Raw genomic sequence first — 18,857 nt, forward strand, 5'->3', positions numbered from 1 at the left:
CGGTTTTGGTCACCGATATTTTAATTAAGTCTGTTTGGTCACTTATGTTACCGGTTCGTTTGGTTCAACTCGGCCATTAATTTTCATTAACCCATTAAAGAAACTCTGAATTGGTAATTAAAAATAAAATAAAAATAAAAAATCCCCACGTTTTCGTTTGAGTTGGAAATTAAAAAAAATAAAAATTCAGAAAACCCACTTCTTTTTTCTTCTTCTTCTGTTACACACAAACATACTTTTTCAGGAAAAAACAAAAGACAATATGATGATGGAATCATGGAAATGCATAACTGGAGACCATTTTTGTAACAACCATTTTTCGTATATGCCCCGTACACAACTCATAGGTGTCACATATCTTTTAAAATATTTTCGTATTTGAAAATCACTAAAATTTTGTTTCTTTAAATAAAACAATTTAATAATATAATATTGAAATGTTCCTTAACTACTAGTGTGTAAAACAATGTTTAAGTTCATCATATAGTTGTTTAAGTTCGAATATAATACATTACTACAAACAAAATATCAAATATCCTACTAGGAAATGCATAACTGGAGACCATTTTTGTAACAACCATTTTTCGTATATGCCCCCGTACACAACTCATAGGTGTCACATATCTTTTAAAATATTTTCGTATTTGAAAACCACTAAAATTTTGTTTCTTTAAATAAAACAATTTAATAATATAATATTGAAATGTTCCTTAACTACTAGTGTGTAAAACAATGTTAAAGTTCATCACATAGTAGTTTAAGTTCGAATATAATACATTACTACAAACAAAATATCAAATATCCTACTAGAATATCAAATAATATCTAGATACATGCCCACTAATAATATAAATAAACATCTAGATGTCATACTATTACCGATGAGACAACCCTTGACAGATGATATCAGTTGCAGTCCTTACTCCGATCGTACACTATAACCTACGCGTGAAACAATCACACGCTAAGTATTCACTTAAAAGGCATAATAACATAAGTAAGGCTTTAAAAACATGTGTCAATCATTAAAAGATCAAAATACGAATAAAGTCGTATAAAATAAACACGTATAAAGTTGACTTGATAACCCAAGCCTTTAATCACATAACGCGTGAAACAACTCTTCATATGTGTAACATATCTGTCATTTGAACTATTTAAAAATAATCCATTCACAGCCTAATGTTTGACAAATGAGAATGCAAGGTGCCCAATTCACACTAGTGCTCCACTAAAGTATATGTATTGTAGTATACATCGACACTATACTAATATCTCGATATGGTATTCCACAAACTCATTATGAAAACCATCAATGCAAACATAGTGTCATAGTACACAAAATATTACTCCTAGTACACAAAGTACTGATCCAATAACGCAATAATGCTTTAAACAAAATCAATCGATAACCATCTTACACAAAGTATGTCCATTGCACGCATAGTGCACAAAGTACTCGTATAATAACCACCTTATTCAAAGTATTTACAATTGCACCTATGACTCTCAATGTACATACAATAGGCTATTAAATCCAATTTGCAGATTAATCATTTATTCCAAAACATCAATAGATGTAAAATAGTGTGAACACATCCATTTGTTTGAGGGTAGTTGATATCCTATAATCGTTCAATAAAATCATTTTCATAAAACTTTATGAAATATTTTAAATTGTTCAAAACATGTTTAATAAAAAATACTCGAGGTTGACTCAACCCAAGTCGTCTTCATATCATATAAGTACATAGTAAATGCACTCACCTGATATGCCTTACTATCGATGTCCGACTATTCTTGAACTTTTTCCTTGCCTTTTGATTTGCTTGTATCACAAATTTTATCACGGTCTACACAATCATCAATACATAGCACATACAAATATAAAATACATGTTAGTATACTTACTAACATTTAAAGCACAATAATAATACTCAAAAGAACTACTATTTTTGAATTTTTCTAGAATTCATCTCCACTTTTTCTTTTTACTCATAATGGTCACTTGCCACATTTCAAGTCCCAAATAGCTCAAATAAATTCCATCATTTTAATTTCTAAAAAATACCTCAACAAATTCTTATTATCACTCAAGCCGCTAACTTTCTCAATATTTTCCATTTTATGCTCAAACTTTGCTAACTTCCTAAAATAGCCCAAATTCACATTTTAACATCAATTCCAACCCTCAAACATTCAACTCCACCAATGTACATCAATTATTGAGTAATTACACATTTATCCCTCAACTTCTTAAAATTGCTGAATAGTCCCCCTAACTTTGAAAAAATTACAAAATGGTCTTAAAAATTTTCTAAGGCTTGTAGAACCTTCCAAATATTATTTCTAAGACACATGAAAATTTTCATAATTTTCCCCAACAATAACCCTAAGGTCGAATACTACAGGGGTTCAATCTCCTTAATTTACACTTTATTCTAGCATGAATTCAACTCGATCAACATTTCAAGACCTCTACAATCAAACCCTCAACTTAATTTCATCAAATCAAAAATTTTCCCCAAATTTAGGGTTAGGCCGAAACATATATGTGCATTATAAGGGATTTGCTCATGATTTAATCATCAAACAAGCTTGAAAATGATTCTATAACAGCAACAACATCAAAATCTTCATCATTTCATAAAACCATAATATGAACATAACCTTAGAATATGAGATCTTGAACACAAGCCAAATTAACATGTAATAATAGTACCAAATGATAGAGTTTTTCGAATAAAACAATTTTCTATTTCACAGCTCGATCCAAAATCCAAAGGAAATTGATCAAAATGAAATATAAAATTTTTCTTACCTATGAAGGAGGCTCACGGCTTGGGGCTGGAAATGGCTTGATCTCATGAAAATTTTCCTTAATTTCATGTTAATTTGGTATTTATTTAAGCTTAAATGAAAATAATATTCATTTAATGAGAAATGCTTATTTTGCCATTAATGAAACCTTATATTTACATCCACACCAAGCCATACACCCTTATCATCTTTTCAAAATTAAATATGGACAAATATTTCACCCTTTATTTTTATCCATGCAACTTTTCAAAAAATTCAATCTTGACATTTTAATCTAACGATCCAAATTGAATATGGAAATAAATCCTCAAACCCAATGATCTATATTATTTTCCATCATTTTAACATGTGAAAATAATATTTCTAAGCTTAATTTACCATCCTTCAAATTTTCTAAAAATTTCTATTGATCCGATTTACTAAATTTTTACCGGATTTTAACACTTTCTAGCTTTTAACTTAAATTCTGTAATGAAAATCTGATTGTTACCAAAACACCACTCTTGTGGTCAAACTATCCATTTATGGCATAAAAATTCTTTTCAGGAAAATTACCATTTTGCTCCTTAAACTTTTCTAAATTTTATACTTTGGTCATCAAACTTTCAAAATTTACGTTTTGGTGACTAACCAAAATTTAGGGATTACACTTTCGTAAACCGGTTTGCTGCTATCACCATTTTCTATTCTATTGGCATATCCATAAACATTGAACTATGATCAATGCAAAATAACAAACCTTTTCTCATTCTCTCCAACCACCATAGTGTTTAGGACAATTTTGAACGATTCGTAGCATTCGATCACAACACATTTCTGGTATTCATCGGCACAGATGAGTTTTCAGAGGTCAGAGTCCTTGGACCGGAACTGAACTGCCATGTCCAATGCAATTAGTATCTGTAGAAGAACACATGGAGTCAACAAAAACTCGAGTAACTAAACCGAATGGGAGTCCGAGGGAGCTTACGGACATTGCTTGCCAGCAAAAACGGTGGCCACTGAATCAGTTTCAGGCTAGGATCCGAAGTATGCATTAAAGGCACCAGGAAAGGACTGGAACCGTGATCTTAGCATCCCCAAGGTTCTTATCTGATCAAAACAAAGAGTGTAAGAAATATAATAACCAAAAAGGAATTCGAAACTCGAAAGCGTTACCTCACCAAGACGATCACTCCACTAAACTCACCAGAATAAACCTGCAAGAAAAATTCAGAAACTAATGGCATGTTCCTAGTACAATAAGTTGATCAAAAGAATAGAAAAATGAAGTTAAACTGTAACGCACCTTAATAGTACTGGTGCCCAAAGTGATGCAACAGCTCCTATGTGGTTTTGAACTGTAATGACAAGATATCCATTACAAAACATTGAATGTAAAAAGGGTAGTAAAAATGAGGAAAAGAGAAGGAAACAAGAAATTGTCTATTCTAAAAGCTATCCAAAAAGGATTCTGTTTTCTTGTTTTGAGCAGCATTTTATGTATGGCGTTTTAGTGTTTGAAGCAATGGCCACGTTTATCGGACAGATATTGGTCATTTCTCTGATTGTCATTTTTGGTGCAGCCACCACAGCAATGGTGACACCCGCAAGGAAGGCAGTGACTTATTACTGTCCTACTTGAATTCACAAAGCCGTTGACTGAACAGCACGGGACTGGGATTCTGCTTATAGCCATGGGGATTGCTTTGAAGCTCTTGCCATTGCAGGGTAATAGCAGCAAATCGGTTTACAAAAGGTTGGAGCTTTTTTTTTTAGTAATCTAGGCAAGTATAAGACAATATACGTTCAAAGATAACTGCATTTGTTAAAAGATTACTTTTAACCCTTTGATATTAAAGGTTCACACCCCTTATATCTATAGTACTCGAAGCTGAGTCCTTAATGATTAACAACAATTATTTTATCACGGAGGTCACTTCTTTCTTGTTGTTTATTAGAGTTGAGTTTAGCATATGTGTCACCCAGTTAAGACTACTATCATGGATACGTCTCTCTAGTATTGATGTTTTCCTCACATGGTGGTGGTTCGTTTTATTCAATTGAGTTGATATCTTCAAGTAATTCAAAAATCTCTCATCTTAAAAATTATTCTAATGAAATTTCAATCAAATTGAGATTCTTATTTGTCTTGAGTTACCATGTATGGGTTGGGTCGGGTCGGGTTTTTACTTGCTCTAACTCCGACCTCAGACATTGAAACAATAATCTTACTTCGACTCGACGCCGACTTTAATATTGTTTAACCCGATCCGAACCGACTCCGAAAATAAAATATAAATTCGATCTTAAATCGATCCGATCCAAAATAAGTAAAAAAAAAAAGATTGAACAAAAACAAAATTTTCATAACGTAACCCACTCTGGAGTTGTAAACGGGTTGGCTCCCTCTGCTTTTGGATTTGTGAAAGGGTCGGGAGAAATCACCTTTTAGATCCAAGCTTGTAGCGATCTAGCTTGCCTAAGTATGGTGAAGATAAAAAGTCTAAGATTGAGATTTGAGGAAAAATTTCCAGGTAAGTGGCTACTTCTTTAGATGATAAATGGTTGCTTGATCGAGCAACGCACTTAGCAATGAGCAAATAATCTCTAATTTCTATCTTGACTCGTAAATTTACTCGAGAAATCAGATTTAAGGAAGGACATGAACAAATCTTAGAGAAAAAGAAAAAAAAGACACTTAGCTGCAGCTGCAAAGGGAGAAGGGGAGATATGTAAGAAAGAAACCTTAACACAATTATATATTGGATGACATTTTTCTACAAATAACTTAAATTATATAATAAAAATATCTGAGTCAGTCGGGTCAAATATTTTTACTCTAGACCCTATTCCAACCCGAACCCAAAAACTTTCACATCAAACCTAATCCGACCTGACCCAACTCGAACCCATTTTTTATTTTAAAATATATTTTTTTTGAGATAGAGTCAGGTCGGAACTCATCGAATCCGAGTTAAATTGTCATCCCTAGTATCAAGCAATAGTTTCATATAGATTAAGTGTTAAATGCATCATATGTACCTAAATTAGCTCTCATTTTAAATTGGTTCTTAAACTTTTGAACGTTTCAGTTTCATCCCCAAATTACAATTCTCATTTTAAATAAGTCCTTAAACTTTTCAAATTCTAATTTCATCCCTAAACTAGGCCCCTTTCTAAATTAGCCTCCAAACTTTTGAATATTTCAATTTCATCCCTAAATTCATCCAAATATCTAACTGGAATTTTCTTGGCTTGCCTTCTAGTGTTAACCCAATACGTGATCGAAAAATGGTCCAAACCCACATATTCCAAGACAATTTCTCAAAGGCTTCATCTAGTGATAGCAACTCTTTGTTTTCTCCAAACATGTCATCGAAGCGGCAAAGAGAAATGAACGTATCCATTGGCTATCTAGACGATTCTAAAATTCACGGTAACAAAATTGAATCTATATAACGAGGTTTCAAACACAATGCTTTTTGGAGGAAATAGAACTAGTGATGTGCAGCTGCATGAAGTTAAAAGTAGGGCGGAAGGTAAACTTCATCCGGGGATCATTCATATTGCAGGATCCATTGATGAGGAAAAGTTGATGATTCTTAAAAATAATCTTGTAAGATGGTGCAAGTGCTTCGTGAAGATAAAAGATCTTCTAAAAAGGATGCACATGGATGGAATTCAAGGCCCAAAATGATTAGATTAAGTGGATTAGTAGTTCTAATATTTTTTTAAGATGAAACGAGCACGGATGAAGTTTTGAAGAACAATATACACTCGCTGGAAAAATGGTCTGAGAAGGTGATGTTGAAGCCGTCGGCATGATTGTCTTGTAAAAGACCTACAAAGTACAATAGGAAATGGGGCGAACTTATCTCTATCGATGAGAAGACATTGATGCTTGAGGGGCTTAAATTTTTAGTAATTAGTGAATTGGTTTTCAAGTGAGAGACTCAAGTAAAGTTGATGCTTGAGGGCTTAACTCAAACTTAAAAACCATTCCAAAGTTGTGCTCGAATTGTGAACGCTTTAAAATTATAGGGTATGTAACCTTATATAAGAATAATAAATAGCAATTATCAAATGACAAACACACTTCAATTATTCTCTAGGTATTGATGACCCAAAATTTGCACTACTAACACACTTTATCCAACTCAAAAGTTATTTGTGAATCGAATTTCAATTGTTCTCTAGGTAAGAATTTGGTTGATCCAAAGTCCGAAGTGCATAACATTTTCTTGTGTTATTTACTCTATGCTTTGTACGTTTTCTATTTTAATTGTATTTTCAGAAGTATGTGCAGATATTACCAAGCTGTGAACAACCTTTTGACAATAATATAATTACAATTTCAAATTCGCAAAAACCATCATCCAAAGCAATTTATTCTTTTTGTGAATAAAAAAACTCCAATGTAGATTACAACAGATAAATGGGACTTAAAAAGATTTTAGTCAACATGCATACACCAAAGCCCATGATCATGAAGAAGAAACATTATCCTCTCAAGTTTTGGAGGAGAGTTTAAATGTTAAACCTGGTTTTTCCATTTTCTCATGGGTAAGCTTCTCCAACCGTCCAACCTTGGAAGGTTTGAGATAGTGGAGATGATAACATCAGAATCGAATGCTTGGAAATGTGTCCGGAAAGAAATTGAAGGTTTAAGAACAAGAGGTGAGCACCTATGAAGCAGGGGGACGGCAAAGGAGTCCCGTTTAAAGTACCCGATATGTTTCCGGCACGAGGACAGTGCGGGGAGGCTGGGGTACGTACCGAGGACGCCACGGTGGCAGGGTACGGCTGATCGAATTCGGGGACGGTCAGAGTTTATTTGGGAATGTTTCGGGGACGTCCCCAGGGGTAATTTTAACTACAACAAGCTGCAAACGGCGGCAGCGCGATGAGTAATGAATGAGCGAGGGCGGTTTTGTGAAAACAAGAAAGTAAGAAAGAAAAGGAAGCGCGGGTTGGGAAAGAGAGTGAGAATAGTATTTAAATAATTTTTGGTCTAATTGTCAGTTGATCCCTGATCTTTCTAGGTCTTTCGAATATGGAAACAATTTTTTCATTATTTTCACATTGACCACAAAATTAATTTAGTGATTTAGAAAAAAATTCTCAAATGTTAGGATTTTAATTATATTTAAATTAGGGTGTTACACCAATTTTATAATTTTAAAAAATTCTCAAATGTTAGGATTTTAATTAGAGTTAAATTAGGATGTTAACAATGTTTGATTTAGGTTTAATATTTTCTAGACTTAATATTATAGTTTGAGTCTTAAGATTTGACACTTGAATATTATGATTTGATTATGGATTTTATTATTTTAGAGTTAATAGTGGTTTGGATATTGAAATTTAACATTTTAATATTGTGGTTTGTTTATTATTTTACTGTTCTAAATTTAATATTGTGGTTTGAGTCTTGATATTGACTTTATTTATGATTTTTTATATATATTTATAATTTAAAATTATTTATATGTCGTACCCTTATCGTTCTCGTACCCTGTAATTTTAAAAATTACCGTTTCCCGTCCTCGTGCCTGTCCCCATATCTGTATCAGTGCAACATAGGTGAGCACCAATAGCCTCGATAGAGATAAAGTCTCAAACCACTGGTCCAAGCTTCTTCTTTAGGGAGGCTTTGCACCATTTGTCGGAGCTCATCATCCCATGATTTCTCCATATCTTGGATTAGTGAATGTATTTCGCCTTTGCCGGTTTCTGCTTCATCCATAATGAAACCAACGACCAATCGAGGATGGGACGAGAAGAGCGCTTCAGAACTTATCTTCTGCTCAAGTTTCATGGGTGCGTCCGATGCTTGGCCGCCCCAGTTATAGAAATCCTACTTCGTTTTTAAAATTAGTTTAATTATTAAACAACCTATCTGGAATCTGAATATCTTAAGCTTTTGGTCTCTAGTAGCAACTTGAACGTTGAAGCATAAACAGACGGAGAAGAATATTGAATTTGGAGCTAATAATTGCTCCGCACACAATCTTAAATTATGAACGTCATTTAAATGTTGATTAAACTCTTAATATCTAATTTATTTTCAAATATGATTATTTATATTAAAATTCAATTTTTTGAACATTCTAATTTCATCTTTAAAACATTAATATCTCTGATAATAAAATCGTTATGAATTTTTTTTAGAGAAAATAACCTCAGTGACAAAAATCCCAGATAATATACGATTTTGACCAACTTTTTTTGGATTTGCGAAAATGACCAACAAATCGCAATGCGATCTCTAATTCGTATTGCGATCTCTAGAATCGCAAATTCGTGTTCTATTTCGCGTTGCGATAGTTGAAAATCGCGTTGCGATTTCCATTTCGCGTTGCGATAGTTGAAAATTGCGTTGCGATTTCCATTTCGCGTTGCGATAGTTGAAATAGTGTTGTGATTTTCCATTTCGCGTTGCGATAGTTGAAAATCGTGGTCGTGGTTGTGGTATACGTGTCTTCGACACGTCCGCGCGGATATCTTTTTAGAGAAATTCTTAAGAAACAAAATCTTTTTTTTAACTATCGCAACAACTGTAGACTATCGCAACGCAAAATGGAAAAATCGCAACGCGAGATGGAAAATCGCAACGCGAAATGGAAAATCGCAACGCGATTTTCAACTATCGCAACGCGATTTTCAACTATCGCAACGCGAAATGCAACGCGAATTTGCGATACTGGAGATCGCAATGCGAATAGAGATCGCATTGCGATTTTGTTGGTCATTTTCGCAAATCCAAAAAAAGTTGGTCAAAATCGTATTATCTGGATTTTTGGTCACTGAGGTTATTTTCCTCTTTTTTTATCTATGATGTAATACCCCGATTTATATTTATATATATATGATATGACAATAATATTAATGTTGTATTATATCTTCTAAAACCAGTTTTTAGAATGAAATCAAAAGAATTTTTTTTCGTCTCATTTTGTTATAAGTTGTTTTATGTTTCAAAATACAATCATTGTTTTATTTTCTTTTGACAGAAACAATGAGTTATATTTAAAAAGATGATATATCTAAAATTATAATAAATGCTTACAAACACAAACGAAAACTAAACACATAATTGGACTTTTTTTTTTCTATAATTGCTGACACAAAGTAGTTAAATATTTGAGATCATACAAAGACCATATAAAAGATGTTAAAAAATCAAACAAAAGATTAATACGAAATGATTTGATTGTATCGACAACGAACCATAAAAGGAGATCAAACTACTGAAAGAATACAAGCTAACCGCAAATTAGAGTCGAGCAATAAGAGAAGACTGTCTACTCATGTAAACCGCATATCAAAATCCAATTCGATGATCTAAAGCATGGAAGATTATCATTATAATAAATAAATGTTATCTTGATCAGTTAAGGCGACGTCAAATCTATTAGCTCTTTCAATCAACCAAAATACTCCAAAAGGGTGGGTGAATTGGTCTTTTTAAAAATCATGATGGAAACAATCGAAGATAAAATATATGCACAATGATTTTAGAGTGGTTCGACTTCTAAAACAAGTATATATCCAATACCTTAGCATACACACTAAGGATTTCTCAAATACAGTAGATTTGCGAACATTTGAGGATGATATGTAACCTTACAATAACTCACAAGGTTTATACTCAAAATCTTGTTTACACTCTCTCCACAATAGAAGTTACAAATTTAGCAAACAAAAGAAAACCCGTGTTTGCAAATAATAAGCTCTCACCTAAATCATACATGAGCAAATTAAATAATAAAACTCGCAAGTTTGTTACAAAGAATAAATTGAAAATTAAACACATAGGACTTCTTTGATGTTGTTATATTTGTTCAATATCGTTCTAACTCTCTTTGGGATGTTTTGACCTTAAATTTATACATTTGGTGAGAGAAATCGATCCTTTTGCTTAAAGATCATTATAGTTTTTACCTACAACAAAAAACAACATTTAATGCATAAAGAACCGTTCCTTTGGTGAAAGGGATCGGTCATTTTTCAAATAATTTGATTGTTGTAAGAAGGGATCCATCTTTTAAGAAAAGGGATCGATCGATCTTTTTGGTGAAGGAATCAATCCATTGATACTAGAATTCAAGGGATTGATCCTTTTCAAGGGGATTGATCCTTTAGTTAAAGGATTGATCCTTTGAAGCAAATAACTTGGAAACTCAAAGTTATAGCGCAAAAATGATCGAATAAGTCTTTTAAAATGTTCGACTAAGTTGAAAAATATTTAAAACAAATTTACAACTTAATTTGAAATTTGAATTATTTTTGACAAAATCGATTAAGTCCAAAAGTCAATTTTACAATTTAGTTGTTATATTAAAATATTAATTCAAAAAACTCCAACAATAATAAAAGATAAATAAATAGAACGATCAAATGACGATAAAAAGATTGAAAAGGTATTCAAAAACGGAGGAAAACATGTCATACAAATAAAATTATTAAAAATTAAAAAAGAAAAAGAATATAATATATAATATATAATATATAATATAAAATAGTAAATGAAAAAAAAAACATCAATGATCAACAACTAACACAAAATTAATATCCTCGTCTATCAAATAAACAAAAAAGTAAACGGCGTTACCTTTCATTAGGGTTTTTGTCAGAATTAAATAGCCGATGCAAAAGTTGAATTGATTAGGTCTTCATTATTTTATTTAAACCTGATATTAATTACTTTTTATAACTTATTATATTATTACAATCATTATTTTTGGATGGGACGCCAAAGAATATTTTTCTTATTTGTTTCTTTATCATCTTCTCATTCAGAGATTGATTTCTATAATTTATATTAGAATATATTAAAAGTTATATAATGATCACTCGATTAATTATATGTTTTAAATTTATCTTTTTTTGTTAAAAAATTGACAATCATCTAAACTTAACGTCTATAGGTTAACGTCAGTCTATAGTAGTTTGAGCTTTATAGTAGTTTGAGATTTTCATATAAGATTTATCATACCTCAGTCTAAGTTAACGTCTAACACATAGAGTTGTTAATTTTTTAAAGAAAAATGATGAGTTTGGAATATATGAATAGTCAAGTGATCATTTTATAATTTTTAATAGTTGGAGGACTCAAAAAAATAGTAATTTATAGTCGACTGATCATTTTGTAACTTTTAATAGATCGGGGACTCAATAAAGTAACACCCTATAGTTGGAAGAACATTTTGTAACTTTTAATAGTCTTAGAACTCAATAAAGCAACGCCTTATAATCGGTGACCCATTTGTATACTTTAATCTAGGGGTGAGAAAAACTCAACCTGACTCAAAAACTGAATTTTTCGACTCGAATTGATTCGAGTTGCAATTTCATAAACTCGAATCGACTTAAAATTTTTTTGAACTTCAAATAGAGTTGTAAAATGCAATTCGAATAACTCAAAAATTTTAATAATTAGTAGATTTATTTTATAGTTTGAGTTGAGTCATTGGATTTTGTATAATATATGTATATCACATATGAAAAAAATATGAATAAATATGTCTGTATTATGTATATGGTTATAGAAAGTCACTTAAATTGAAATCAAATAATATTACAAATATTTTCAATTAAATTTAAATGGAAACTCAAAAAATCGACTCGACTCGAATGTTATAAGCTCAACTCGACTCGAAAAAATTTCAAATCAAATCCGACTTGTAAAATAGAACTCTTCAACTCGAATAATTCAAAATTTTTTGACTCGACTCGACTCGATCGAACGCTCACCCCTACTTTAATCAGAAAAGAAAAAGAAAAAAAAACACTATAAGACCAGTAATACCAGTAGACCAGACTGGAACCACTTAACAGTAAACAAAGGTAGTTTCATATATAATTAAAAATTAATAAATTATTTATTTAGACACTCACCTATTATTTTATTTTTGGTTTGGTCATTTAATTATTAATTGTTTTCTTCAAAATTGTACTTAACGCTACATTTTGAGTTTTTTTGATAATCAACAACAATATTGATGTGATATTTTAAAATTATTGTTCACTCTCCATATAATTATATTTTTATTAGTTTTTTTGATAAGTTAAAGAAATTTAAAATCGAATCAGGACCCTCTTAAATCAAATAAACGATTGTAAAATATTTTTATGTGTTTAATAAACAAACAAGAGTGTATTCAATTCGTTATATTCACAAACAACCTCATTTACTAACTCATTTATAAGGTTGTTTATCCAATTCTTCTTTTTCTTTTATTTTTTACAGTTTAAATACTAATGAAGATAAAGACTAAATTGAACACAAAGTGAACTTTTGAGTTCAAACTGTGACTTCTAAGGAGCTTAAGGCTAGTTAAATAATTTCACCATTTTTATGAACATGTAAACAACATATTCACGAACGTTAAACGACCGAACGAACACCTTCAAAAATAAATAAATGCATACGAACACAATATTAAAAATTTAAACGAACACAAAACCCAATATAAACAACTTCAAATAAACAAACATACATTAACACAATCTTATTCATTCAAGTCACGTTAACACAACCTTATTCAAGTCTAACTCATTACACCCCTAAATCAATCCAAATAAAGACTCTTTTGGCCATTAAATATTTATGAAAAAAATGATATAAAATCTATAAAAAAAAAGAAGGGACAAAAAGATTAAAAATAAGACACTAAATTAGTTTCCAGTGAAACCAAAAGGAAACTATTCTAAGAATTTGGGGGATAATTACAAAATACTACAAAAAGGATGACCAAAACTCGATTCAACTCGAAAAATCAATTTTTTTTTAATTTTGAGTTATTCGAGTCGAGTTACTCAAGTCAACTCGTATTATCAATTCAGTTTTCGAGTTCAAATCAAATTGAAATTTCAAATTTCAAATTACTCGGAAAACCAAAAATTTGACTATACATTTTGACAATTTTACGATTTAATTCTTAATTTTATTATTCTTTCAATTTCTCCTTCATTTTAATTATATTTTTAATCAAATTTGAACGACATGATCCTAAACCGTCATAGAATACATATATAATTTCAGTTCGTACTTTTAGCAAGTTTTCTATTTTTCAATTTAATCCCTTATTTTTTCATAATTTTCTCATTTCTTTTATTCATCATTTATTTCAAGTCTGTTTTTTACCAAATTTGAACCACATACTCATATACCACATCATTTGCTAAAGATGTACTATATTTTCTATTTAGACTCTTAACATTGCATTTTACTTAATTTGATCTTTTGACTATAATTGTTTGCAAATTCTTTATCAATTCATTTTCTCTTTTATACTCTCATCAATATTTTACTATCAAATTAAAGAATAATAATAATAATATTGTGAATATATTTTATTATTTTATATTGTATTTAATATATTAAATAACATTATATAATATGAAAAGAATATGAAATATATATATCTCATATGGTTAGAGAAAGTCAAAAACTTGAAACCAATCTTTAACCTAATACTATAAATAATTATAAAAAGGCTTAATACAAAAGTAAGTGTCCAAATTGTCTCGAAAAATATTTTAGTGCCTAAATAATTTTTCACTAAAATAAGTGCTTCGTGTTTTTAACATTATAATTTTAAGTGCCCGCCATTAAAAAACACTCATTAAATAATACGTGTCATGTTTTGGTAATTTGAGAATTTATTTAAAAAATAATTTTTTCAAAGAAAAAAACCCCACTCAACAGCCCTCTATGCCTTCTCCCCTCCCCACCTTCCCCTTCTATGCCGACATACGGTGACCATCACCGCAACTATCATCGACACCGGCATCGACCACCGATCAATCCCCCGTGACCTTTCGTCTTAACATACCATTGTTTGTCGTAGAAAAACATTCAAAGGTTCGTCGGTTTTTAAACCACCGTCGCCGTTCTTCATGATTCCGACGATTTCGACATAATAAGCCACACCGCTGCTACCATTGAAGGCACCATGCAATTATGATCAAAACCCGACCGAAGATGGCCGACGATCGTTTTAGTAAAAAGTTTGGCTGTTTTTGTAAATAAATTAAACCTTTTTTCCTTTTCTTTTTCAATTAAAAATAATATTTTTATCATTAAAAAATTAAAAAAATAGACACTTAAAAATATAACTGAGAAAACATAGACACATATTTTAGGAAAAAAATATTTAAGCACTAAATATTTTTCGAGACAAAGTTTGAGCATTACTTTTTATTAAGCCTTATAATAAAATTAGCATAAACTCAAATAAACTCGACTCGACTTGAAAAAATTTCAAGTTAAGTTCAAATTGTAAAATAAGACTCGTCAACTCGAATAACTCAAAAAAAATTTATTGATTCGATCGAATGCCACCCTAACTACAAAAGAGTTCTTAAATCTCAATTGGAGGCAGCAGCCGGCCCATCATAAATCTCTTAACCCCAAGTATGTTAACTATTGATCATATTACACCAAAACTTTACAAAACATAATTTCGAAAAAAGAAACAAAAAATCATATTTGACCTATAAATCAAAGAAATGGAAAAATAAATGGTTGTTAGAAAATGTTGAAAACCCGAACCAAGTTAACCAGATATCGAACCGCATACGAGTTCCACTTTCCGTCCAATCAATTGGTTCAGGTGATTCGGATTAAAACACTTTCGACGATGAATCACAATAATTTAATATTAAAAAATATATAAATAGAATATATATAAGATCGAGTTGGAATATAATCCGGTTTAATCCGGTTTTGTCAACATCCTGTGAGAAATACGATTTTCGTCCCATTGAGGGAAGTACAGTTTGTTCATTTATCTCAAGGGCTTAGGCAGGGTAAAGACATTTTAGCTCAGTCGACGTCCATGCCAAACATATACAAACAACTACATGAACAAATTTTCCGCTAGCTACGTTACTCTAACTCAATCAAGTGTTAGACAGGGCTATATGACTGAAATAGGTATATGTTCTATTTTTTCTCAGATTTCATGTATTTTGAATGTCTATATAAGATGATATCCAAATCCATGTCCAAATATAAGTTGGCGAAAAACCAGAGCAACATAGTCCCCACACATGATGTAGAAGTAGCATCGACAAGGAAGAAGTACAATTGTCCCAGCTTTAACTATTGATACCATCTTCACTACCATGAAACTATGTTTTCGGATACCAGTAGTTTGTGAATCATGGCAGGGGAAAAGAAAATCTGAAACAAAAAAAGTAAATTAAATCATAATCACAATCAACAAACCTGTTGCTTTCTCTTTTTTTGGTCTCCTCTTTCGACGTGGTTTGCGAGCATCTGAATGGAACTTAAGTTACTACCGTTTCCTGCCTTTGAATTGGAGGATCCCCTCCTTATAGGAAGAGCACTTCTGCTTTTAGATGTGTTGCTAGATGTAGGCATTTCATCTCCTCGTACAATGAGTTTCGGCTAGATGAAACCCGAACCTTGATTTTGCAGTTTTTCTTTAAGTGCCCGTGTCTGACACACACTTTCAGATATGGGTCCTTATGACCCTCAGACCCTCGAAAAACAAGGAAAAGTTAGATAATATTGAAGACAGTTGTGTCAGATACATAACCATATCAAACACCTCACACCCGAGTCCAAGTATCATAGCTACAAACTGTGGAAGGCCGAAGTTAAATACAAATAGAACCTACTGTTTCTGCCAACTGCAGATTCCAGGTCCACAATGAAGGGGTCGGGTCCATGTGAAACGAAGTTTAGTGCTAGTTTTATCAGTGTATCATATCTGTAACTTATTCTGGTTCTAATGTGACTAACAATATGAAGGAACAAAAACGCCATCAACTAACACTTTCATCTATGAAGCACAAATAATTTGTGAAGGGAGTATCTGCGTCCGTACTTCCCTTCCCATCAAGATAAGAAGAAAAGTTCAATTGAGCACTTTAACTCATGGTGCAAACATATACCTTGTACTTTCTGTCCATTCATCATCTGCATCAGCTTCTTCACTGGAACTTCCACTCAAAAAGAAATCATCATCGCTCAAATCCAACAGTCCATCATCCTCACTCCCTGTCTCTGTTAAGCAAAATCCAAACAGAAGACACCTTTTGAATATGACAAATAAGTTAATAAGAACAACTTAAACGGTAAAACAACATAAATTACGAGAAAATATGATGCATCCATAACTTAATACACAGTTTTGATCTAAAAACTCAAAAAAGGTTCAACAAGTCCGATTACTATGCAAAATTCACATAGAAGAGTTTTCTTTGCAAAATTAGTCTCGGCACAATTGAAACGCGTTTATTCTAAAAGAGCTAGTTACATTATATCATGCAATCAAGTATAATAAATCACTTCAGACAGCATTATATACCATGGAGAAGAAAGATTGTACCTTCCAAGTCTCTCCCACTGGCAGCAGCAGCAACTAAGTTGGTTTTATCTGCTTCCGCAATCTATTTCTCCTATCAATCACTTCTGAATCATCACCTCCCGTAAATAATGATACATATTTCTCAGTCTTGGGGAAAAACGAATTTCAAAAACAAAATACCAAGCATCACCCTTCCATAATTTAGCATATATGATGAATTTGTCAATTAAATAACAAAAGCCTCATGTTACCCCAGCTTGGGAGGACCATAACCTAATACTCAGGTCCGATTTGCGTTGGATTTAGGTGTTGGACACCAGTGGTTAAGCAAAAAGTAAATTACGAGAAAACATAGTACAGTCCTATCATCTAATTTTAATCAACAAGATGCAAATTCAAAAGAACTACATCAGCTACAAGCTTTACCCTGACATATTCAAGATCCTCTTTCAAATTAGAAAGCTGTTCAGCAATCTCCATGTCTTGTGCCTGACCAGATGAAGTCCGTTGCTGCTTCTCCAACCGCCTTATCCGTCTTTCGATTTCTTCTTTCTTCAATAACAATTAAAGTAACTATAAAGGAATTATTCATTCCAAATTAAACTAATAATGATAGCAAATAGAAGATAATGATATTATATGATTTTACCAAAACTTAATCTTTCGATCCCTCAAGAATATCTTCCGTTCCACAGCGAGTCGAGTATGGATTTCTTGTTGCTTCTTAAGCCCTTCTAATTTATTTTCTTGAGCTTCTCTAACTTCAGGAGTAAGATCCTTGAATGAATGCAATTCATAGGATTCATTGTACAACTTAAAAACCCAAAAATGAAATTGTTTTTTTTATTATTGAGATGAAGATTGAAGACTACCTTTCGCAGCATGCGTTCAATGGAGCGTATCTGGTTCTTAAGAGAGACGGCTTTTGGCTTTAGCTTCTTGTCTAGACCAGGTCCTTTTGATCTTCTTCCTACGCGCTTCCCCTCCACCACGCGCCGCTTACCTAAGCCACCATGGGCCATCTTCTTCTCTTATCTTTTTTTTTTTTTGCTTTTTTTTTCTCTTCCAATTTTTGTGTTACTACCGCTAGAGGATACGATTGACGATCTTGGTGTTTTCCTTGTTTTTTATTTTTTTAATATTACGTTTGTTAACTGCATTAAGGGTCACCCAATTCTTGGTATATTTACATTTTCGGTATTGAACTATAACATTTATAAACTGATTACTAAGTTATCGAGATTTTTTAAACTTTAACAGATACATTTTTCTTGCCGCATTTAATTAGGGGTTGCACAAGATTAGACTAAAAATCTGATTTTTTCAATTTGATTAACAATTTTATAAATTGACTTGAGAGTTATAAAATATAATTCGAATAATTAAAATTTTAGTAACTAGTATATTGATTTTCAAGTCTGAATTGAGTCCCTCAACTTTGCATATATGTAAATCACTATGAAAAAGATATTGATAAGTACATATGATATCATAAAGGTTAAATACCATTTAATTAAAATCAATAGTACCATAACATTATAAATATTTACAATTAAATTAAACGAAAATTTAACAACTCGACTTGAATTTCGTAAACTCGAATCAACTCAAAAAATTAATTTTCTTGCCGCATTTAATTAGGGGTTGCACAAGATTACTAAAAATCTGAGTTTTTTCAATTTGATTAACAATTTTATAAATTGACTTGAG

At 31.7% G+C, this 18,857-nt stretch overlaps 1 pseudogene; it reads right to left on the bottom strand.

Annotated features, from left to right (window-relative positions):
* Positions 1-16,368: 16,368 nt before the first annotated feature.
* Positions 16,369-18,234, bottom strand: LOC120152709 (annotated as a pseudogene).
* Positions 18,235-18,857: the final 623 nt, after the last annotated feature.

This window comes from Hibiscus syriacus, unplaced genomic scaffold (genome assembly GCF_006381635.1).
Source record: "Hibiscus syriacus cultivar Baekdansim isolate YM2019G1 unplaced genomic scaffold, ASM638163v2 tig00111095_pilon, whole genome shotgun sequence".
NCBI classification, from domain to species: Eukaryota; Viridiplantae; Streptophyta; class Magnoliopsida; order Malvales; family Malvaceae; genus Hibiscus; species Hibiscus syriacus.